The sequence below is a fragment of the Microtus oregoni genome, unplaced genomic scaffold (genome assembly GCF_018167655.1).
Source record: "Microtus oregoni isolate MIOR12 unplaced genomic scaffold, Mior012 000035F_ref0000213, whole genome shotgun sequence".
NCBI lineage: Eukaryota > Metazoa > Chordata > Mammalia > Rodentia > Cricetidae > Microtus > Microtus oregoni.
In genome coordinates, this window is record NW_024543094.1 from 18,103,564 (window position 1) to 18,128,632 (window position 25,069).

Below are 25,069 nucleotides of genomic sequence, written 5' to 3' on the forward strand. Positions count from 1 at the left end.
AAGTTCGTATCTGTTCATTTTGTTTTGTGACCCACTCACTTTAATAAGACCATCTGTGTGGCCATGGACTTGGAGTATCCACTAGGGCTTGGTTCAGCAGTGGAAAACCCCTTCTTGCTGTGACAGTATTCAGCATAGTGTTCTGAGGAAGAACTACTAGCCCCTACCTAATAAATATTACTTGACATTAAGCTGACTGGCAACCTTTATCCTTACAGGAAGCATGTGCATTTGTGTTTTAAACTCTTATCTAGTGTTTTAAATTTCATTATAATCTGAAATTGGTTTATTTATTTCTTTGTCCCTTTTCCATATAGATGTAAAATCCTCCCTATAAAGTATAAAATGTTGTAAGTCCATTGTTCAGTGAAGAGTTTAGCATATAGTGGAAACCAGACAAGGAGTAGTGAAAAGTAGAGGGAGTAGAAGACAATAATGAGAACAAAGAAAAAAGAATAATACCTGACTTTATGAGCTGGATAAACTGAAACGTTTAACTTGAATTTTTATGTACGGAAATCTTGAATGATTTTTAGTTGTGTTGCTAGGAAATATACACAATTGAATTAAGTATCTTTAATGCTTATGCAATTATGGTAGACTGAGTCAAGGGATGCGAATAGTCAGATAAAGTCAGTGATCTCTTGAGAAAGAGTGTAAAGTGTGACAGAATGGTTGTCTTCTAACTCATAATCAGGGACTATGGAGGAGCTCCACCTACAAATTCCAAACTTAAGTCACTATCCCAAAGTCTTGATTCTAGTATTCCTGACCTCAAAGGTAGCAGACTCTTTCAAAATAATTACATTCCCATTCATATTAGCCCACATTCTTATAGGTATCCTGTTAGTAGCATAGATCTTAGGGTGCATTACACTGCATATTGGATTGTTTAGTATTGTTCTATAATTGAGTATTCTGTTATAATTTTCAGGTTTAAATTTATCATTGGCATACAGATTTTATTGTTTGTGCAAAATTGCTATCACAACTCAACTATCAACAATATGTTACTTCTGAGTCCGATTTTGTTCTTATGCCAGTTTTTATTTTATTATATTATTTTTTAATTTTTTAAAAAAGAAACCAAGCTATCTTTTTTTCATTATACATACCAATCCAAGTTCCACTCCTTTACTCTCAGAAAGCCTACAAACTCATGGAAATAGAACAGTGAACTATTGAACCACCCCTGGGTCAAGGAAGAAATTAAGAAAGAAATTAAAGACTTCCTAGAATTCAACTGAAATGAAGGCACAACGTACCCAAACCATGGGACACTATGGAAGCAGTACTAACAGGAAAGTTGATAGCACTAAGTGCCCACATAAAGAAAAGTGGAGAAAGCTCACATTAGTGACTTAACAGCACACCTGAAAGCTCTAGAACAAAAAGAAGCAGGCTCACCCAGGAGGAGTAGAAGACAGGAAATAATCAAATTTAAGGCTGAAATCAATAAAATAGAAACAAAAAAAAATTACAAAGAATCAATGAGACAAAGAGCTGGTCCTTTGAGAAAATTAACAAGATAGACAAATCTTTATTCAAACTAATCAAAAGGCAGAGGGAGAACATCCAAATTAACAAAATCAGAAATGAAAAGGGGGACATAACAACGGACCACGGAGGAAATTCGGAGAATCATTAGATCATACTGCAAAAACCTGTTTGTCACAAAATTGGGAAACATAAAAGAAATGGACAATTTTCTAGATAGATACCATATACCAAATTTAAATCAAGAGCAAATGAACAATTTAAATAGACCTATAAATTGCTTATGTCAGTTTTTTTTTTTATTAGCTTTTACATGGCCTCTCTTACTGCCAGCTATATCTACTTTTAAAAACTGTGGGTTGGTTTTATGCCTATGTTCTGTGCCCGAAAGAGGAAGTTCACTGACTTTCATGGCAGGACTCTCTAAGAACCATAGCTCTCCGTAGTGAACTCGGTCATTTTCAGAGACGAGTATTTTTCCCGACTTGCACTCTACCCAGAATCACCATGCTTCCAGAAGCCTGTACAGGATAGGTCATTCTGGGGGAAGATAATTCTTACAGAAACCACAGCACTGAGAAGGAAGGAAATATGTGAACAGTTGATAGTTATACTTCTCTAAAACATATATTGCTTGATGAAGGTCATTGGTTAAAAAAATAAAGAAACTGCTTGGCTGGCCCTCATAGGTTAGAACATAGGTGGGTGGAGTAAGCAGAACAGAATGCTGGGAGGAAGAGGAAGTGAGCTCAGACTGACAGTTCTGCTCTCTGGAGCAGAGATGCCATGCTCCCGGCTCCTGGGCAGACACACGCGATGAAGCTCCGACCCAGGATGGACGTAGGCTAGAATCTTCCTGGTTAGACCGGTGCACACAGTTTATTAGAGATGGGTTGATCCGGATATCAGAATTAGCCAGTAAGGGCTAGAGCTAAAGGGCCAAGCAGTGTTTAAATGAATACAGTTTGTGTCTTGTTATTTCGGGGCATAAGCTAGCCAGGCTGCTGGGGTGCTGGGGACGCAGCCCCGCCGCTCATATTACTACAATTGCTAATACATCCCTTCCAAGAAGATTTAAATTGTGTTTAATAGGAATTTATTATGTTAATTAATAGTAATTCAGAATAGGTCCTATTACTATATTTTAAACAAACACACATAAACAGGTGTGAGCACAGGCACACACACACACAAATGAATATTGGTGCATAAGAAAAGAAATGCAGCTAATCCTTTTCACTTTCTACAATGCTTTTGAAGGTTCTTCTTTAACTCAGGTTCGTTCAGTGTTTGTTTTCCTTCTGTTTGTATGTGAGAATGTTGAATGTGTTGAGAAAAATCAATGAAAGAGCTACTTCATTTGGACACGCCTCTGCTGTGCTAGAAGCACACTTCCTCTCTCCCTTCATTAGGAGACAGAAAACAGAACAAGAAGCCCAGTCTTATGGTTGAGATTGAGTCATAGACTTCAGTAGACAAAACAGAAAACTAAACCTTTGGGTTGCTTGTTTTTTAAAGTCTTTCATAAGATACTAAGAGATTACATTTTATAGTGAAGGACCATCTTGCCCTTTCTCTTTAGGATTCCTTAATAACTTGTTCATTTTGGTGCTAATACTAGTTAACCCAGAACTTCATAAACAATACAAAGGTTTAGATCAAGGTCATATGGAACATACATGGTTTAGACAAAAGAAGTAGGAACATTAAAATCTACTCTGAAGATGAGCTAGATTTTAAGACTAGATCAGCAATTTTTCCTGGGATTATAAACTTTGCTCAAACCATCCCACTTAATCTTTGTTTCAGGTCCTTTTTTAGAAAATAGGGTGAATTTTCCTGCCTGTTTTCTCAAAAATATTTTCCCTGACACTGTAATAAAAGCTGGTGAGAGGATTGTGGGAAGTTGCAATCTCTGTTAATCTTTGAATGAAGTTGACATGTCCTAGCAGTGGTCTTAGAAGACCACTGTGTGACTCAATAAACCACAGCCTAATTAAAACAAATAGCAAATAAGAAAAGAAAAAAAAAACAGAGTTCCTGAGTAGGATAAATGAGAAGCACAAAATTTGGCTCTGAGAGCTATTGCAATATTTCTTGCCACATGCCCTCTGGCTTGCTGCCATACAACTTGGTTCTTTAGTAAGCAACCAAGTTGGGCAGAAAAAATAAGTACAGTTTCCATGCCCAGTCATCACTCCTCTGCCAAGCAGGCTGCTGAATGTGATATTCTCTTTGTGAAGTGGACATCTGTCAAATGGGAACAGTACTGTGTGTGACTACCAGTTCTTTTTACATAGAGCACCATACAGCTGGCAGATGGTGACAGGCTTTCCTTAGCTATTTTGTGAGACCAGTATGAGTTGTATTTGACTTTAGAAGTAGAAAGTATACAATCTTTCCACAAGCTCATGGCTCTTCAAAGAAAATATTTCTAGAAACCAAGGCTTTACTCTAATAAGCATGAAGGAAGAAAAAGACTTAAGGAAAGGTAATGAGTAAATACACCACATTTTAAAATTGCTTCTTTTAGGCATTTATCTTTACCTAATTGTGCTCTAATAGTGTCTAGATGCACTGCTTTTAAACCACCATGTCAGGCTTTTGTGCCACAGGTTAAGTTCCAAGGCAAATAAGTTCATGACAGTTTAAGAGGCAAAATAAGAGTACCAGATGGCAGAATTGTGTTGTTTAACCTAGGCTAATAATTAGTTGGCTGGCCTGCCACATGTCATCACGACTAGGGTGCTTGGGAGACAAGGAAGGTGCTCTGGCTCTGTGGCTTCCTTTTCCATACATCAGCTGAAGAGCTGCAGGAGAGTGAATGAAACTAGGTCTGCCCTAGCAGCACAGAGTGCTGTGTTGACAGTACTCCATCACATGTTTGCAATGAAATGCTGTATTTTTAGAGCATTTCGAAGTCAGGAAACCATTAAACCATACTGCATCCTCCTTTGCCCTCCAGCAACTTCCCCCACACCCCCAGGAAAATTCACCCTATTTTCTAAAAAAGGACCTGAAACAAAGATTAAGTGGGATGTTTGAGCAAAGTTTATAATCCTAGGAAAAATTGTTGATCTAGTCTTAAAATCTAGCTCATCCTTCAGAGTAGATTTTAATGTTCCTACTTCTTTTGCCTAAACCATGTGTGTTCCATATGACCTTGATCTGAACCTTTGTATTGTACATGAAGTTCAAAAGCCAGCTTAGCCTCCATTTTTTTGTTCCTGGCATTTGTTCAAATAAAAATAGGCATATAATATTATAATGTTAAAAGTCAAAGCTCCATGAACACTTTGAAAATCTTTTTGCATTTCTAGTACTTATTTTCACAAATGTCCTTAATACATCTCCTTTATATTACTTGTTGGAAGAATGTCTTTTGTATCTCAAAACTTCCTATGCCTAGATCAGTACCTAGAGTGAAGGAGACAGTCAAACTTCGCTGAAAATAGAATGTATGAAGTAAGCTCTATTTTGTGGTTAGCACTAGCTTATCCATTTTTACAGTGAAGTCTCAACAAGCAGACACATGCTTTTGTGTCTTCTGTGCAGTTACTTTGCTAACCTTATGTGATAAACAGTGCGTAGTATCCTGGGAATACAAGGGCAAAAGTTATGTTCCAGATCCATAGGTCCTCAAAAGTCTTCTAGAGGGAGAAGTAGAGTGCACAGTTACATAGGTGAGTGCGTGCGTGTGCATGTATGTGTTATCGGAAAAGGAACTGTAGCATCCCTTTTTTTAAAAAGCTCTGTGACCCAGTAAATAATAAGAACAATAGTAATGTACAAATCAGAGGAAAGAACGTTAGAGCTGTTCTACTTACATAGCATATTGTTTAGTGTGTACAGTATCTTACCAGTTACATACTAAAACCATAATTTTAATAGCAGGATTTAGTATGTTCCAGAGAAGGCTGCATCTGACCCCCCCCCCAAACTCCTGGCTCATCTACAAAAAGAAGAAACGTTCACTGTGGGGCCGGCGAGATGACTCAGTGGTTAATGTGCTTGCTGTATAAGCCTAGTGACCTGTGTTTGCTCTCCAAAAGCCATGTAAAGTTGGAAGGAGAGGACGGACTCCACAAAGTTCACCTCTGACCTCATCATGCATGCTATGGTATGCATGCTATACACAATTTTTAAAATATGTTTGCTCTATTTCAGTCCTGTGGTGACATATGCCAGCACCCCAAATGTACAAAACTGAGGGATTTCTTACATGTGGTTCTGTTTACTGGCCTGTTTATAGCCCTCAGTCACTTGGGGTCAGAAAGAACAGACCAACCAAACTGCGAAAGCATTTTATAAATTGTTGAACATGGTACACATTTGCTATCTGGGTATATGCTCTTTACTACTTAAGTTAATCTCTGTGCCATGTTTAGTTTCTGTTACTTCTTAGCCTACCAAGTAATATACTAACTTCACCTAAATGGTATGAATTTGTTTTTTGTTTTTTTTTAAATGGTATGAATTTGAATGATGGTATTTGTCTGAAGTAAGATACTAATTGACTTCCAATCCCTGATCAGTCACTCTTCTGTGACCTAGATAAGCTACTTGATTTCTCCTTGCCTTGGCTTTCTAATCTAAAAAACAAAGCCATGTGGGGTTGTTACACAGATTAAAGGAAGTCCTAATTTAGAGCACTCAGTGATGTCTGGTGTACAAGAGGCTTTTAGTCAAGATGAGGAAGCTGTTATACTGGGTAAATGAGAATTGGCCTTTCAGTAAAAGCAGTCCTCAGTGTCATGGCAGTAATTGCATCCTGGATACTTATAGACTACTTGTGTGCCAGGTCCATACCTGAATAATGCCAGGGGACTAATTTCTATTTTCTTGTTACATAGTCTTATAGAATATGTAGGACATATTGTACCTCTCACCATGTCTAGTATTTTCTTTATTGTGCTACATTTGTGTGTGCATGTTTATTAAACTTTAAGTTTTTTACTTTCAGAGGCTGTTTTATCTATTTGATATTTATATTTGTTCATTAATCCATTTTTTTTCCTGAGGTAGTGTCTTGTATCCCAGACTGGCCTTGAACTCAGAATCTTTCTGCTTAGCCTCCTGAGTACAGAAATTTGCGCTACAACATCCAACTGGAGCTATTTTAGTCCATCAGTACATTTAGAACTTAATGCAGTGACTTCCAATAGTGATAAACATTCTTAGATTGAGCAAATGTAAACCATTGCAGAGAGAGAAGTATTTTATCCCACCAGCTTATCTTCTGTCTTTCCATGTTTGAAATACAGTACCCATTGTATTCCTGTTTGAGTCAACTGGTGGGCACTCTATGGAGCATGAAATAATATTGTTTCAACTGAAACAGCAAAAGTAAGAGAATCATTTTAGGGTGTCACTGTAGTGTGAAGAGCTTTGACATTTAAAAGGAAAGGAAAGGAGGAGAAAAACAATTCACAGTGTAGTCAGAATCTCTTCCCACCTCGGCTTTGAGCCCTCTCAGCAGCGTGCTCATCTGAAACCCTGCCAGGCTTACAGATGTTTCCCTTGGCTCTCGTGTGAAGAACCACACTGAACTTCTCAGGAACAATTCTATTCTGGTAGGGACTGATGTAAAAGGGAGGCAACCACAAACAGAAATGACCTCGTAGGTTTTACCTGTTTCTGGTTTCTTAGGTCCTGTGGAGTGCACTGCCTTTCTCCTTTGGGTTTTCATACATTACTCTGCTCACTTAGTGCCAACACATGGAATCTCTGTATGAGGCTGAGTTCATGTTTGAACTTTAAGATGGTGGTGTGTTTTGCTTGAGGGTGTGATCTTGAGTCATGTGTAGGTGAATGGACTCTTTTAGACTTCAGAATTGTTTTCTTTCTTTGTTCGTTTGTTTTCCTTTGAGAACTTGAATTGTGACACATAGAACCAAATTATTTTCAGGGACAAGACAGGAAAGACACACGAAATGAGAATTTTGAAATTAAAATAATTATGCAGAATCCCAGTATGATCTCTAGCCTGTCATGTCTGATCGCAAACTTTAACTGTTCCTTGGAATTAGATGTTCTGTTAGCAAATGGCTTTACGTATATTTCCTACGTCATCCTTGTTTATATTAATAGCCACTTTGCTTCATGTCAGCTCCTCTCACAGTCGGAATTATCGTTCACTCCTGCTTCCTTGTCTTCAGTCTTGAACTCTGCCTATTCTAGTCACTACTGCTGCTCATCCTGGTTTCCTATAGCACTTCAGTGGTCTTTACAATGGCCTTTTATAAACAATTAGTTTTGCAATATAATTCTCATACTTAATTCTAAAATGTGGTAAGTTGTAACATATGTATATATACCTGTGAAACCATCACTACCATCTCAATGATACACATATTTCTCATTATCTAACAGTCTCCTTGGGCTATTTGGAATTACTGCCGCACATGCGTACACACACAGCACATTAATTTGTTTCTGTTCCTATAAACTGGTTTTTATTTCCTCAAATTTATAATAATAATAATATATTATGTACTTATTTGTGCCTGGATCTCTTATTTAATACTATTATTTAAGTTCATATTAGTAGTCAGTAGTTCTTTTGAAGCAATACTTTCCTTTTCCTTGCTGAGTACTAGTCCATTGACTGGCTATGTTAAACTTGTATTCCTTCATCTTGTTGTTGTCACATGTATTCAGTTTTGTTATTGTTGCTGTTGGTCTCTTTTTACTTTCCTGTATTCTGCAGCTACTCAGGTTATATACTTACATCTTAAGATTTGGATCTGGGAGCCTCCAATGAGAGAAAACATACAATGTTGTCATTCTAGGTCTTTGTTACCCCACAAAATATCATCTTTTCTAGTTCCACCCAATTTCCTGAAAATTTCATGATTTCATTTTTTTACAGCTGAAGAATATTCCATAGTGTATATTTACAACATTTTTATTATCCACCCATTGGATCAGATGAAGGACATTAAAGTTGCTTTCATTTCCTAGCTGTTGGAGTTGAAGGAGCAGTAAGCATGACTAAGCAAGTCTTTGTGCAGTAGGATGTTGAGTTCTCTGGACATATGACAAGGAGTGGGTCATATGGTAAATTGTTTTTACGTTGAGAATTCTCCACACTAATTTCCATAGTAGTTAAGCCAGTTTGGAATCCCACCACATTGACTAAGTTTGAGTTATACTGTGTCTTGGTTTGCATCTCTTCATTTTTTTATTTGTAAATCCATTGACCTTTTTAGATCTTTGAGTTTATAGTTTCCATCAAGTTTGGCAAAACTTCAGCACTCGTTAGTACTTTGAACTGCCTCTTTCTTTCCTTGGAAATTCCTCTCTTATATACCCTGTGACTCATTAATTTGCCTTTCTTTTGATGTTTGTTTTTTAGGATCTTGTTGTCTCTGTTTGCTTTTCACATGCAGATAATTAATCTTTTTCTGGGCAATACTTAATCTGTCTTTAATCCCATTCACTGTCCTTTTCATGTCAACAGAGTTTTTAATCTTTAAAAAATCCATTTTGAATTCTTTCTTAAATTCTGTTGTCTTATTTTTGAAACATCCTGAATATATGGGTAGTAGCTACTTCTTAAAATCTTTGCTATTTCTACCATCTTTATTACTGTTTTTCCATTCTAAAGATAATTCTTCCTGAGTTCTCAATGTGCTGTGGATTATAAGTTTGTCTAAACTGATAGGAAGGCACTATTTTGAGCTTTTAAACCTTTTCATTTTTTTTCAAATGCTTATTTCTTGAGAAAAGGTCTCAAACTCATCCTCCTGCTTTTCCTCCTCCATTCCACATTACAGGCATAGACCACTATGCCCAGGGAACCTTTGATCAGCTTGAGTGATTCTTTTTCTTGTGGTACCTTTTTTGTGCAGTGCATTGTGCATTGATCAGAACTTCTAAATACTGGATGGGGCCTTCTAAGGACCTCTGGCATTTTTTTTATGCAGCTTGATCCTTGAATTCTAATTCTCACTACAATACTAGATTCTCAAGTCTAGGAATTTCAGAGAGTTCCACTCAGCTTCCAACTTGCTGTGTTGTGACCTAGTTACTTCAGAGCAGTATCTATCCACATATGCCAGAATCAGAGTCTGTCCATATTATGTTTCTTATCCCTGGTTCTTTTCTTACAAGTTCTGCCAATTTATCCAGGGGATAAATTCATTATCTAAGAGCCAGTTTTGGTACATGAACCTTTGGTGGCTCCCCTTGCCTAGTAAACACAGCCCAGTTTTCTTAGTGGTGTTTTTCCAGGCTATTCATAAGCCAATTTGTTTTCTTTCATTCTCCTGGTCATGTTAATTTCCCTTTGTACAGATCTGATAGCTAGAATTCCTGCACTTTGGGCCTGTTGGCCTCTCACCTTCCTTCAGGATTTAACTATTTCCTACTAAATGTTAGCACATCTCCAACTTGAAAATGATCCCTTCTTTTCCACTATTGGCAAGTTTTATGTATAGCTAATTTTATTTAGCCTGTCTTAACTTGTTTATGCATGTCTCATTTCCTTCCTCTGTAAATCTCACATGGATGTGATTTACATCTCATTTACATGTGGTTAAAAATAAACAATGTATATATAATAGTGAATACATAAAGGTCCACTTAGTGTACTTGCTTCAAATTGAAACTGGACAGTTGGGTAGATATTGACTAAATCTTAGTCAATATCTGATAATATCTGATAATGAATGGCTTAGACTAAAAGTTGGTAGGAAGATAGAACTGATTCTGTAGGATATTTGGATCCCACTCCTATCTTCCTCTGTGCCTCAGTTTTCATATAGAATTGCTCCTTTCCCTTTGAATGAATGAACCTTGAAGGCAGAGATTTCTGTTTGCTCTCTTTGTATATCTTCAACCCAGAACTGTATCATTCAATAAATGACTGTTTAATCACAGCAGTAACTCTCAACGGGAGGTATTAGCAAAAGAACAATGCTTGTTTGCTTGCCTGTTTGCTTTTTTTCTTCCTTCCTTCCTTTCTTGCTTTCTGGTTTTTTTTTTTTTTTTTTTTCCACAAAGTAAGCAACACCAAGGAAGTAGTTAGGATCATTTTTTTTTCTTCTAAAGTTCTTTTGAAATACTGAAAATATCCAGAGAAGGAGAAAGCATTAGACTAAATTTTGACTTCCAGTCAACTTGAGTGTGTGATCTCATTTTGAAAAAGTCATTTGAACATGCCAAGATGAATTAGTCAGCTTTTCATTACTGCAACATACACCTAAGATAGTCATCTTATTAGCAGAAAAGGTTTATTTCAGCTCACAGTTTGGCAATTTCAGTCCATGATTGGTTGACACCATTGTTGTTGGACCTGTGGAAGATGTGTTATATGTGTATTGGCAACAACTGATGGAAAAAGCTCATGCACTTCATGGCAGATGTGAAGAAGAGGGGAAAACAACCCATCAAGAACATGCACAAATGGTGTAACTTTCTCATTGAGCCCCGCCTTTAAAGTGTCCACTAGGACCTAAAGTGCCATTGGCTGTATAGCTTTGCAGTAAAATCCAGAGACAGAAAGTAAATTGGGAGTTACCAGAGAGAGGAAAGATGATGGAGTTTTAGTATGAATGTGAAGGTTTGGTGAGGGAAAATGTAGAAGGGCTAAAAATAGGTGGTGACTATGGTTGAACAACAGTGTCACCATCAGTAGCAGCACTAAACTGTACCCTTAAAATGGCCTTACTATACTTATTTCAATAAAACAAAGTCAATACATTAAAATCCTAGCTATGTTTTTGGAAGGATTACAAGCAAATCTGAGTTTAAATTCCAGTCACACAAGGTTAGACAATCTGTTTACCCTCTCTGACTCAGTTTCTTCATCAACAAATGCAGCCTAATGTATTGAGAGCAACACTGTAACACCATGTATATTTGTAAGGACTCAATGAGCTCTTTCCTTCTTAGCTTTGTAGACAAAGTTCTTTTATAGACAGTTCCATCCAGCTGTGGCTTTAAAGAGTAAAAGAACAAGGGTGGTGAACTCTAAATGAGTAGTGATTAGTTCATCTGAATCAATAGATGTAAATTCCGCTATCCGAAATGTATAAGGGGCTCCATCCCACCACAGAGCCCTACATCTAGTCTTGGGAGATACTCTGGCCTGGAGAATTCTCTTGAGTTGTGTCTCCTGTTGTGGTGGGAGAGACCAGTTTCTATGACAGGTTTGTATGACCATCGGTACGGTGATCTGCAGGGTACAAATCAGGATACTGTCTTGAAATCTGAAGTCACTGAACCCCTGAGAACCTGTGTTGCTCTTCTGCCTGGCATTATTTAAGTGTGGCCTCCCCAGGTACATACTCTGTAGCTCCTTTTTTGGCAAAGGTTAGACTCTCCATATCATTAGATGTAAGTTTTTTCTAAGTGAAACTGTTTATTTAGTTGTTGTTCCATTGGTGTTTATATTTCTGAACCCAGTGGTTATCTGAAGTCTGATGGCAGATGAAGGAGAAAATGTGTGGTAATGTCTGTGTACAAATACAATTTGTTTGGTTTATATTCTCCCTCTGTTTCCCTTCTTAGTAACCTGACAATACAGAGAATTTTACTAGTTTGTTACAGTTTGCCCAGAAGAGCCAATTAACAGTGAGGGATTGTCACCTGCTCATCTCTAGCTTTTCATCAGTTTTAAGGAGCCAGATGTCCCACCTGTGCAGCTGTGCAGCCCCTCAGGCTGGAATCTTGTCAAACTCCTAACCACTAAGTAGTGTTTAGTCATGGTTGAGATGCAGCTCTTCCAGTATAATCTGACAGTACTCCAGCAAGTGGTGCTGAGAAAGCCCTGCCTCCAGAATTCCTGTCTGATTTGCCCCCTGTGCAGTTGGGAGTCGGAGAAAGTGATGCATTCACTTGAAAGCAGCAGACACTGCTTGCTTTGCTTAGTAGCATTAAAGCACAGATGTTTTTTATTCCTAAAAAGCCATTTCTCATATCGACATAGCCTGGCAAAAATGTGCCACCATGCAGCTGACCATTTGAGGGTGAGTGGGGCATTGGGTGCTAATACTACCATGTACTAGATTATGGAACAGTTGGTTTCCGTGGAAGTCAGTTACTTAGCTCTCTCACCTCCTTTATAACTACTGCCCTGTAACCAGCTGTCATAATAATAACAATTGAGCCTGTTGTTTTGGAAAGGAGTAAGGGGCTTTGAGATGGGATCCAGAGAGTATCAGCCCACTGTGTGGTCTGAAATATGTGGTCCACCCTCTCAGAGATCTCTTATCATACGTTTGTTATGAAATTCAAATTAGATGCTTGAGGCAGGGTTTTCAATCCTCTTTTTAGAATCACTTAGAGAAGTTTAAAAACAAAAACACTGGCATTAACCTTCATTAATTCTGATTTAATTCCTCCACATAAGGACCCAGGCACATCTGCAGGTCTTGAGGTGATTCTAATGTACAGTTAGAGTTCAGTGGGACAAAAGTAGAAATAAGAATGTTTGACAATGTTTCCTAGATATAGTAGGGCAGCTGTATATGAGAATTCATAGCAGTTGAGACAGCTTACACAGGACCACAAGACCTATGCAAGCTCAGGCCAGACAACAGTCCAGTGTAGAAAAGGAAGGTGGGCATGACATTGCACCCCAGCTCAGGACTTATTGCCAAATGATGGTTGCTGGAAGAAGAGTCAGCTTTCTGTAAGGGTGAGGCCCTTGTTGGGTTGACCACCCTCAAGTGAATGCTGTATGTCTGGGAAGATACAGACTATAGACAGCACTGTGCTTAATGATGGAGGGGAGAATACAAAGTTGGGTGGGTAAGGAACATGGAATGCATCTGGGAGGAATCAGGACGGAGAAAATGTGATCAAAATACACTGAACAAAATTCTCAAGGAACCGAAAACAAGAGGAAAGTTTGCTTGGCTACATTTAGTTTGATGTGACTCATTACATTTTCCATTTCTTCTCACATAAAATGTTATAATCATTGATGACTTTTTTCCATACCTTTGTTACATCAGGTTCTTATTAATGAGAATTCATCAGCTCAGTTTCACAGGCTCAAAAACATACCCACAAATCCTCAGCCTTTTCTTGGGCTTCAAGAGCATCTCTGTAGAATATACTCTTTTCCCTCTCTGTAGAATATACTCTTTTCCCTCTCTGTAGAATATACTCTTTTCCCTCTCTGTAGAATATACTCTTTTCCCTCTCTGTAGAATATACTCTTTTCCCTCTCTGTAGAATATACTCTTTTCCCTCTCTGTAGAATATACTCTTTTCCCTCTCTGTAGAATATACTCTTTTCCCTGGGAGAAAGGAGGAGGATTTTGTGAACTGCTGTCCCCCCCACCCCCCATAGTACTTACAGATTGTAATTTCTTCCTGATGAAAAATCTTTAAGAGCTTCTTCAGGGAGGAAGATGCCAACTATAAGGCTGCCAGGGGGTGGGGTGAGGGAAGAATGGCTTTGATGGATGAGATAGTTTCAGTCTCACAGCACAGTGTGTGTAGGAAATCACAAATTCATGGGAAGAGAACAACTCAAAAGTCTCATAGTGACAAGGTGAGTGCACTGGTTATATTTAAATGAGTACAGAGGAAAATTTTACCTCAAACTGCTTTACCTAAAAAGGATCTCTACCCCGGGAGGTAAATGAATCAATGATAAGTTCTGTATGCTACTGCCCTGCCATTCTGCCTGGGCTATTGCAGTGTTCAGCCAAGGATTCCTACTTGTTGCATGTGGAAGAGGGAGGAAAAGAATGAAGTCAAACCTGTCTCCTGGTACATTTAAAAAAAATAGTTTATACTGTTTAGGAGTCCACAGTAATTTTCACTTCAGGAAAGTGTAGTGCAGTTAACTAGAAGAATATAAACTTTTCAGACATTCATTTTCTGAAAGGTTTTGCTCTTATGGTTTATTCCCAACAAATCTAAAACTTTATGTGTTCTTCATTATACAAAGAGGGAATTTTCAGAATTAGAGAAATGCTAACCATTTCATAAATGAGTTTATAAGTCAGAACTAAGATTCTCACAGGTTAAATAGTGGTCATAGCTAAGAATTTCATGGATCAGGACTTAAGTTTAGTGATGCCGATCTTAAAAATACTCACTTTGGTGCTTTTTCTGTTTCACAATTTTCATAAAATGGGGTTTGAGTTTTGTTCTTTGGTTTGGTTATGGGTTTTTTATTTGCTTACTTGCTTGCTTACTTTTTGTTTTGTTTAAGTTGTTAGAAATGAAAATTTTTATTTGGGTTTCATTTTCAAGTGAAAACTAGGAAATTTGAAATGAAAATTTTAGCTTTTTCTCAATAACCAAAAAAATTATTTATGCCTGTAGCCCTATAAAAGAAATCAGTCCATTTTCTACAAAAGGGTGTCTTAAAACATGTAAGACCCAAATATTAACAGTGAAAGGGAAGAAGAGTATAGTGGAGTGCCTACAAAGAAGACTCCCTGCCCTTTAAATAAACCCTTACTATTACCATTGTTTTTATTAGTAAAGATCATCGCATGTTAATATATTTGGTATTTTATTGTAATTGTGGGTAGTAAATTGTAACAGGAATTCAGTTAGGAGTATCTGAATATGAAGGAAAGTGATGGTGGTCGCAGACATCATGGAGAAGCTCTACTCCATTTTTAAGTGCTGTCTGTGTCACATGAAGCAGTTAACCTCTCTGCTTCCTATGGCCATCCGGGTTATCAATAGCTCTTTGTTTGATAAGGTATAGTCAGGAAGGGATGGTCATGATCTTGTACTTGGTTGGACCCTGTTCACAATCAAAAATTTAGTGAGCCACTTTTAGGCATCCTGTGATACTAATGTCATTTCACTATAATGGGGGTAATAAGGCTATTCCATGTAGAGTTAAGCTTTTGAAGTGGAAACTAGAGGTCTATGATACTTGTCAGTGTTCAGTTCTGAACTTAAACTCATCTCTTATCTTGTTTCTAGGTGTGACAATATTTTCTTCTGTTAAAACAGATTAATGCCACAGTTGGCACTTTTACTGTCCTTTTCTTAGAGTATCGCAAAGTGGTTTCTAAGTGTGTTAGTTGATTTTTGGCTCATTTACTCTGCAGTAGATAACAAAAACACAAGAGACATCAGGGAGGGGATTTTATATACAGTGGGTCATTCCAGAAGGCGATGAGTACAATTTGTTATCTACTGACACCTACTTTAGTTATTTGCTGGAGGAGGTCATGGTCTCCTTAAGCCATCCTTATGTTCCATGTTTTATCATTCAGTATTCGCTAATCATCAGACTTAAACTGCATATTTACCCATACCAAAAGCAGTGCTTAGAGAAAGAAAGGAGTATCATTCACAAAAACACAGACAACAGATAAGTTGTGTTTAAAGTATAGAGTAGTATCTGATTGAAAAAAATTAATTCATCATTTTGATGCCATAAGCCAAGTTCTGTTGGCCGGATTGAATATCCAAGTTGCTGGTTACTGGAGAAAGAGGGAAGGGATGGCAGTTAAGCAGCGATCACCAGCCTAGTAATATTTTATGTGAAGGGGCATTGGTATACTATTAGTTGTTTATCTTCTGGTACCTTGATCCACATTGCTTTACATTATAACTGTGCCAGAAGATGGGTGAGAAAATAGCCCTATTATTAATCTAAATTGAAAACATAATGGCTTTTTTAATGTCTTCATTCATAGATGATGTTACACAAGTAACTTTTTTCATGTCCCTGATAAATACCTAAGAAGAAAAACCTTATTCCCCTGAGGAATATTTTATCATTTATGTTTGCATATAGTTTGCATTAGTAATTGGGCTACATTCATTTATTGTCAACTATATAATTTAGAACATTTAGACCAGTCATCATCACACAGTAGCCCTGAGAAGCACATGAGAATTTGACAGCCCCCTTTCAGGAGGACAAAAATGAAGCATGGTGAGAAACCTGCTGAAAGCTGCTTAGCTTTTGCTGTCACCATGGGTTTTCTGCCTCAAAAGCATGGATGCCCATTTGATAAGACCTAACATCTAAAAGGAATCCATCTGTGAATAGCGCATTTTCACATCATTCTGGCCCAGTGAGAAGGCAGAATAGGGTTTAGTATCTTCATTTCTCACAGCAAAGGAATCGGTAGTCCAAATGCTTTGGTGATTTGACTCATCTGTGAGAAGTGGAGCTAAGGCCTCAATAGCTCTGGGGCCTACACTCTTTCTGCTACACCTGGGAGACTGTGGAATCCAAGATCCTTCCGTTCTAATACACAATACCGCCTGAATAAAAAAGACTACTTATGTAACTTTCATTTTATCTCAAGTTTCAGTTCCCATAGAATAAACAGGTAGCAAAGGTCCCTTATCAAATGTCACAGAGGAAAGAAAACAGTCACCAGGTTTTCTAATACCTCCAAATACCACCAATGAAAGCAGCAGCCACCATTCACTGGCCAGCTCTCAATGAACTACTTTTATTTTAAACAATACAGAGTGTGGAAGTAACACAGACAGTCCTTTGGGATTCCTTGATTGATCAGTGCGGTAGAATCTTACTTTTGTTTAATTTGCACAGTCAGTGGCAGGAGAAAGGGAAAGCACACTTTATTCCCAAAGGGGTATCTGGTATTTAAGGGCATATAGATAAAATCTGGTCCATTTCCTTCATGCTTAGCTTACTGTTACAATTTATTAGGTAGTTTTTAATTTGTTTCCTAGTTTCTTCTTTGGCGTCTTGTTGATGACAATTTTAATAAGATTATTTCTTTGATTTTTTTTAGTGTTTTTTTTAAAATGCATTCTTTGATAGCTTAAGGCAGTTGCAAAATACTGTCTTTTTCAATGCAGAAGTTGGATTAAAATTTACAGTAACCATCACCTGGTAGCCAGACCACATATAACTGTTTGCATTCACCACTGATTTATTACTCTAAGTTGCGATCAGCTCTGTGTTTTATAACACTGCAGGGTTAATCTGGTATCTACTGGTGCACATGAAATAGTTTTATCTGCTATTCTAAGACTGATGAAATGTTTAAAAGATGGCTGTGTACCAGTTCATTATCTTCTGGTGTTTCTGCTTGCTCTGTTCTGTGTACAATCTCAAAACTAAATATTCTGCTAATATGAGAGCCAAAGGTAGCAATTTATAAAGTACATCTAGCAATCCCTTTTCCCAAGCTGATAGTTCTATTTTGCTATCTTCTTCCAATAAAACATAGGGTTATGATCATCAGACCTCCTGGAAGCCCATGAACTTAGGGCAAGACCTAGGAGACAGAATATTTAAATCTATCACCAGTGTCTTTTTGTGGCTTTGCTCTTTTGTTTTTAGATAAGTTTGATTAGGTTAGACTATTATTCATTCATTTAGATATAGGTAGGCCCTCTGGAATTAAGAGTGTTGATGCTTACAGTTTCTTTTGTTGTAAAAGCAATCAGACAGTACTAGATACAGGATGCAGACTTCTAACTAAAATGTAAACCAGTGTTCATGTTTAAATATTCTACCTCCATAGACAGTTATGACTATAAAGGAGACTTGTAAGGGAGAATTTAAATGGTTTTCTTAAGATCTACCATTTTCTACCAAGCTTATCTTTAAAACATCAGATTTTTCATAAACTGGAGTCTCTAGAGATTGTTATTCCTGTTTGCAGAAATGTTAGCAGTAATTTGTATACTATTTTAAAATACTTTTACTAATCTTTGAGAATTTTGTACAGGGTGTTTGATCATCTTCATTCCCATTCATTCTCTAACCATCACAGGTAATCTGTAGACTATTACCGATGTTTCAAGGAAGATCTGAGACTTAAACATCTTTTATACAAAGGTTAACCACTTAGAGTACATGGACTGCTTTTGAACAGTCAGTGCCACATGTGTTTTTTAGAAAATAAGGAAATGAATTGCACTGTGGGATAGTTCTGTTCTTACAGACACAGTGAGTTTGCTTGTAAAGAAACCAGGAATTTCTCAGGGAACAGAGGTTTGTGGAAGCTAAGAGTTGGATGATACCGAGATGTGTGGCTGGTTTTGTGTGTGAAAAATTATCAAGGAAGAAATTGTTTTATTAAAATTAAAAATATGACTTCCAGCACCAAACCTTTTCATTGGAAGCTAGTTGGACATTATTGCTTAAGAAGATAGAAGATGTTCCTGATTGTTTCTAGGACTCAGTTGCCAATCATCTCTTGGCTCTTTCTGTTTGCTACTTGAGTATATAGCTAATCACTTTCAAACAGACTTAGCCCTACAGCCAGACACTTCTCGTGTCACAATGTGAATATGAGCTGTACTTGCTATTGCAGCCTGACCAAAAGTCCGAAAGAAGATATCAAACTAAGGCATGTATAGCATACACTGTCTGGAAGGAAATTTAGATATTACCCCACATTCCCTGCCTTCCCAAGTATATCTTCTGGAAAAGATGTTTTATTACAAAAAGTTTACTTCTAGTAAGTTACAAGCAGACCCTCCAGACTTTATTTGAAGGAGAAAGCATTGAAAAATTTAAAAATTATTAACACACAAAGTTATACTCAATGTGTGGAGGTTAGATGTCTTTAGTATTTTTTAATGCCAACAAAATCTTTCATTGTTTCTCCAAAGCAGAATAACTGAAAGAAGTCTTGGCAGCATCGAATAAGGAGTATGAAGAAGATTAATGAGATGAAAATCAATCTGAGTGTTTAGGCTCTAGAACTTAAAAGTGCCCTAATTGGATGGCCTGAATCTCCTATCTGGGGACTTTCCAGAGCAGCCAACACCCAGATACGCCCTGGCATTGGTGTCACGAAACTGGGTCATGAGAGTATGTTCCGTTTAATGCCTTCTAAAGGAAATCTCCTGGCTACAGTTTTTAAGAGTCTGGATTTGCAGTTGTAGTTAAGAATACATGATGTTAAAACTCACCCAGACTTTCTAAATACCACCTCACTGGTAAGAAAACAGGGTTGTATGAGTGGACTCTTTGAGATCACTGGAGGAGTTAGTTATACAAATAGTTTTTGAGAAGCAAGTTGTCCCAGTGATTTATCTTTTTTTTTAAGGATCACGTTTATATGTGGATATCTTTCTCATATTTTACTTAAATTTCATTGCAGATATTTTTCCTTGTTATGGAATATAAGATTGGTAAAAGGCTAAGAATATCTTCTCATAGCAATGTTATTTTGTACATGAAATCCTAGCCAAATGAGGATAAAGAAAAATGATGATTTTTGATGTTCATTTGGTACCACTTCTATCTTGATAGCATAACTACTCTTTGATAGTTCTATTAACTCTTTCATATGTGGTATGTACTTATATTTATGAAAACTTTACATGGATTTCCAGAGCACCATCTGCTAGCTCATAATTAACCAAAAAAAAAAATCACATGGGATTCTGCTTCTTTCTTTTGCCAAATCATTCCAGGCTACCTGAGATATTTCTAGATCAGACTTCTTTATCTCACCTCCGTACATTTGCCCTACACCTGCCTCTCAGGTCTCCAGGATCACGTGAGACCACTAGTACTTTAGGGAAGCGGTAAGGAAGGAAGTGGAGTTTAATGTGACCACTGGGTCAGCCTTTTTTAAAGTACTTCAAGGAGCTGGAGAGACAGCATAGTAGCTAAGAATACTTGATGCTCTTCCAGAGGACTTAGGTTCTAGTTCCAGCATTCACACGGCACTTATAACCATCTATAACTCTAGTTCTAGGGGACCCAGCACCCTCTTCTGGCCTCCAGGGTCACCAGGATGCACATGGTACATACATAAACACCCAGGCAAAGTACCATTACACATAAAATAAAACGTAATGATAAAAAATATTTTAACTTAAAAATAGAAGTGCTAACTGAAGAAGGAATACATTGGGAAGAAGGGATAGAATTAACTTTCGTAAGTTTTTTTTAGCTAAATCTTGACATGTACCAATTTTTCTCCTGTGAACAAATGAAATTTAAGAATTACTAACAATGATAAAATGTTAGACATAATTAGCAGAAAGTATATTCTCCTCTCAGTCTTGTGAATTTTACCAAGTGACTTATTTTATTTAAAAATAAAACCAAGATGGTACAAATACAGGTTAAACACATCAATTTCTTTGTTCACACAACTTCTATGCATTTGCTAAATTTCTAAAACCAAAATTTATTCTTACCATATATTTGAAATAATAGTCATTTACAATAGTCCCTAGGAAATATGCAAAGGTGTGAGTGTAGATACAGTATGTGATGGCCTATTCTGAGCTATCATTATTTTACCATATAGGTTTTTTTCACCCATCAGGTATTACATTAATGAGGATAAACTAAACTATAACAAAGTTGATAGATAACTTTTTGTTAGTACCAAGAATCCTGCTTGGGTAGGGCCTGACAGTGCAGCCTTTTATCCCAAACCTCAAGAGTCAGTTGCAGGTGAATCTCTGGGTTCAAAGTCAGTCTGGTATACATAGTGAGTTCCAGGACAGACAGAGCTACATAAAAAGACACTGTCCCAAAATAATAACAAAGAGTCTGCATGGGTGTTTTCTGGCTAATAGACACCTTGCATCCCCCATGAGGTTCCAAAGATCTAGGCATCCTTGTCTTTTAGCTCTGCCATCTCCATTCATGCAGATACTGAAAGGAAAGAACATGAGGGGTTCTGTTATGTCTGTTCTATTAAATGTCAGGTCCTAGGGCAGCAAATGTCACTTCAGCTTGCCTCCTCCTAGATGCATGTGGCCTTATGCAAGGGACTAGCAAATGTGGTTTTTAGCATGTACTCTAGCCCTGACACTGTGGGGGAGGGGGGAAGAATGGGTTTGGATAGATAACCACTATTCTCTGCTGCAGGGGTTCTTTTTGTGTTTTTTTTTTTTTGTTGTTGTTGTTGTTTTTACTGTATTAATCCTACTGCTCCATGAACATGGGAGATCTTCCATCTTCTGCTATCTTCCTCAGGTTTTTTCTTCAACGTCTTAAAGATTTTATCATACAAGTTTTTCTCTTGTTTGGTTAGGGAACTCTCCAAGATATTTTATATTATTTGAGGCTATTGTAAAGGCTATTGTTTTCATTATTTCTTTTTCAGTCTTTATGTCACTTGTATATAGGAGGATTACTGATTTGTGAGTTAATGTTGTATATAGCTACTTTGCTAAAAGTGTTTATAAGCTTTAAGAATTCTGTTTTATTTGGTCTTTCCCTTGCATCTTTTAAAATTCTTTCTTTTAAAGACTGAATGACATTTGATAAAGTAAATACCTTATTTCTGCTCTGTTCATGTGTTGATGGATACTGTTATGGTAACAATAAAGATCTATTAAGAGAAAAAAAAAAAGAATAAAATTCTTTCTTTGCTCTGTATGCTTTGTTTTTGATTATTATGTGCTGAGGGGATTTTCTTTTCTGGGCCAGTCTATTTGGTGTTCTTTATGCTTCTTATACATTGGTACGTGTCTCCTTTAGATTAGGAAATTTTCTTTTGTGATTTTGTTGAAAATATTTTATGTCTTTGATCTGAGTTTCTTTTCCTTCCTCTATTCTTATTATTCTTAGATTTGTTCTCTTCATAGTGTCCCAGATTTCTTGGATATTTTGTGCCAGGATTTTTTTAGATTTAACATTTCCTTTGACCAAAGTATCCATTTCTTCTGTTGTGTCTTTAATGCCTGAGATTCTTGCTTCCATCGCTTGTATTCTGTTAGTGGGACTAGCCTTTGAGGATCCTCTTCAAGTCTCTAAATTTTTCATTTCCAGATTTTCCTCAGTTTGAGTTTTTGTTACTGATTATGTTTCTACTTTCAAGACTTAAATTGTTTTGTTCATTTTCTTTGACTTTTTTTAATTTTTATAGATTTTTTTAAAAGGAATTTATTCATTTCCTCTTTAAGAACTTCCCTCTATCATATTAAGACTATTTTAAGGTCTGTTTTTGTGTATGTGCTTCAGCTGTATTGGAATACTCAGGGCCTGCTGTAATAGTGTTGCTAACTTCTAGTGGAGACATATTGGCCTGGTTGTTATTGATTGTATTTTTACACTGGTGTCTGGGCATCTGGGTTTGGGAAGATGGTAATTCTAGATGATGATACCTGATCTTGTCTTTGTTTGGGTAGGTATTTTGTCCATTGTTGTTCTGTTTTTCTGTTTGTCCATTGTTCTGTATGATTCTCAGGAGGGTGTTGTGGCTCTGTGTTGCCTGGTAGGAAATTCTAGAACCCTGATAGGGTTACATGAATTCCTCCTTTTATTGTTTCTCAGACTTCCTAGAAAGGGAGAATTCCAGAGTCCTGAGTCAGCAAATGGCATTCGAACTTACATTTTCTTAGATGTAGGGTATTGTGCAAAGAACTAGAAAATGTGGTTTTCAGTTATCTACTGTACTATACATGTATTCTACTATATCCCTGCCACTTTGGAGGGAAAGAATGGGCTTTGGTGGACAGCTAGTATTCTCTGCCCTGGGGTTTCTTTATTTTTTCTCAGAATTTCTAGAGAGTCAGAACCCATGGATCAGTATCACACAGACTGGAAATCCTTGCCTCTAAAAAGCCCTTACTGGCAGGTCTCACATGATTCCAAAAGTCTGTGGTTTGCCAACAACCCCAAGTGATTATTATCTTCAAGAATGTTTGGGAAACAATATTTTAAGAAGTAATCAGAGTTTGGAAAAGTGTTATATACATCTGTTGCTAAAGTTGTATACGACTCGCTTAAGAGTCCCATGTTTAAGGTATTACGGCAAACTCATGGCACCTATACATCATCTGTCTTGGAATCCAGCTACATGCTTTGTTGTACAGGCATAACACTGAATCATCTGTTCAATCTGAATTTTCATTAGCTAAGTTGATTATTTCATTTAATTGATCAAGTTTACCAATCATTGTGAAATTAGATGATTCTATAGCTTATATAAAGTAATTATAATATATCACCTTATGACAGTTCTTCAGCACAGCTCAGTGGATGAAACTGGCTAGTGATGAAGTCTTAGGGTAGTTTTCTCCACTTCCATCATAGTGTTGAAGCTCTCAGGACACCATCCAGGAAGGTAAAAACATAAATACACTGGATAAACAGTGATTTTCTTAAATCACTGAGAAAAAAAAAAGGTTTACCATACCACAAACAGAAGGAAAAGAAAGCCTGTCTATCTAGCATTCCAAATGTTCCGGAAGAATGACATATAAGTAGGATGTTTGTTACATACAGTAAATTTTAATCCTTAGCCTAATATACTGTGTTGCTGACCAGTCTACATGAGCAAAGGCTTTTTGACAAACTGGAATTTATTCAGGGATTCCAGCCAGCTTCAATAATAGCCTTAGACTATATTGATGAAAGTGTCCCTGTCACTAACATCCAAAGTATTCCAGGACGTTGTAAAAATATGTTTGGAATATTTATAGTCAAAACAGTAAATATTCAAAAATGGCTTGAGATATTGATGGTCTTGTTAGAGAATATAACTAGAACCATGAGACCTGTAGTGGTGGAGAAATCTCCTTTAATCACAAAGAAGTGTTATTATAATTTGTCTTCTGCACAATTAGAAATCAATAGAGTAGCAGTGACTTTTCTATGCAAATAAATCTTTGCCACCTACAGCCTTTCTGCCATTGGCAGGATTTGTTTTGTAACAAGCTTTTTTCACATTCCCCTAATAATATATGTTTTAGGTAAAATCTAATGAATCAGTGACCCTGATATCTGAAACGGCTAAAGTACCTGGAAATCAATCTTTATGCATTCATCTAAGGAAGAACTAGGAGCCAGTGAGATATTCCTTTTCCATTTTTTCTAATAATTTAATGAAAGAATGAGTCTCACTGGCAGTTTGCAAAAAAAATGATTTTTTTTTAGATTAAATACCACTTGGATATGCATGCTGTGTGGGGAAATTTAATAGATGGCAACCTCTTCCTCTTACAGACTTGGTACCCCTGGCACTCAGTTCATGGCATGAAAAGTTTCCTAAAGACAAGGACATTTTTACTTTACCGAGGCCTTCTAGGCATAGATTGTATTTCATAGGACGCAAATCTCTTTTTGCCTGCTAATGAATGAGAAGTTACTGCAGCTAAATTAGAGGACTATCTAGTATAGGAACCATGTATTTTTCTTCTATCCAAAGTCAGTCGCACCTTATTCTATTTTCTGAAAAATGAAAGGCTGTATTTAGCATCTGTCTATGTAGACATTTAGAAAAATGAAGAACTTGCAATCTCTGAAAAGTTTAAATCTGCCCGCCTGTCTAGGCTATGTCAGTTAACTAGTGTGGGTACTTTCAAGATAACACCTTTTTTGTTTCTGTTTCTTTTATTGGAAATAAAGATTAAACTAGATAGCTGTTTCTAAGATCTCCTTTCTTTAATCCAACATTAGAAGTTGACCACAGTGAAATCAGAAGCAGTACTTGTCCAAAATCACAGTGTGACTAAAATTTGTCACTTGTTCCAACCATGTAATTTTGGGGGTCATTTTTTCTCTTTCACAACTTTTTCATGGCTGATTTCAGCAACCACATTCTCACTATATAGACATTTGTCAAAGTCTGTCATCATAAGTTGTTTACAAAGAAGTCTAGGTCATCAGGAAAGTAGATCACAGTGCCATTTCTTACAAGAAAATTTTGTCTTACTGTCAATCTAA

General features: G+C 37.0%; 1 protein-coding gene across 18 annotated transcripts in view; it reads left to right on the forward strand.

Annotated features, from left to right (window-relative positions):
• The window catches only part of Celf2 (CUGBP Elav-like family member 2), an 824,322-nt gene that overhangs the window by 662,888 nt on the left and 136,365 nt on the right, over positions 1-25,069 (forward strand). The window lies entirely within an intron of this gene.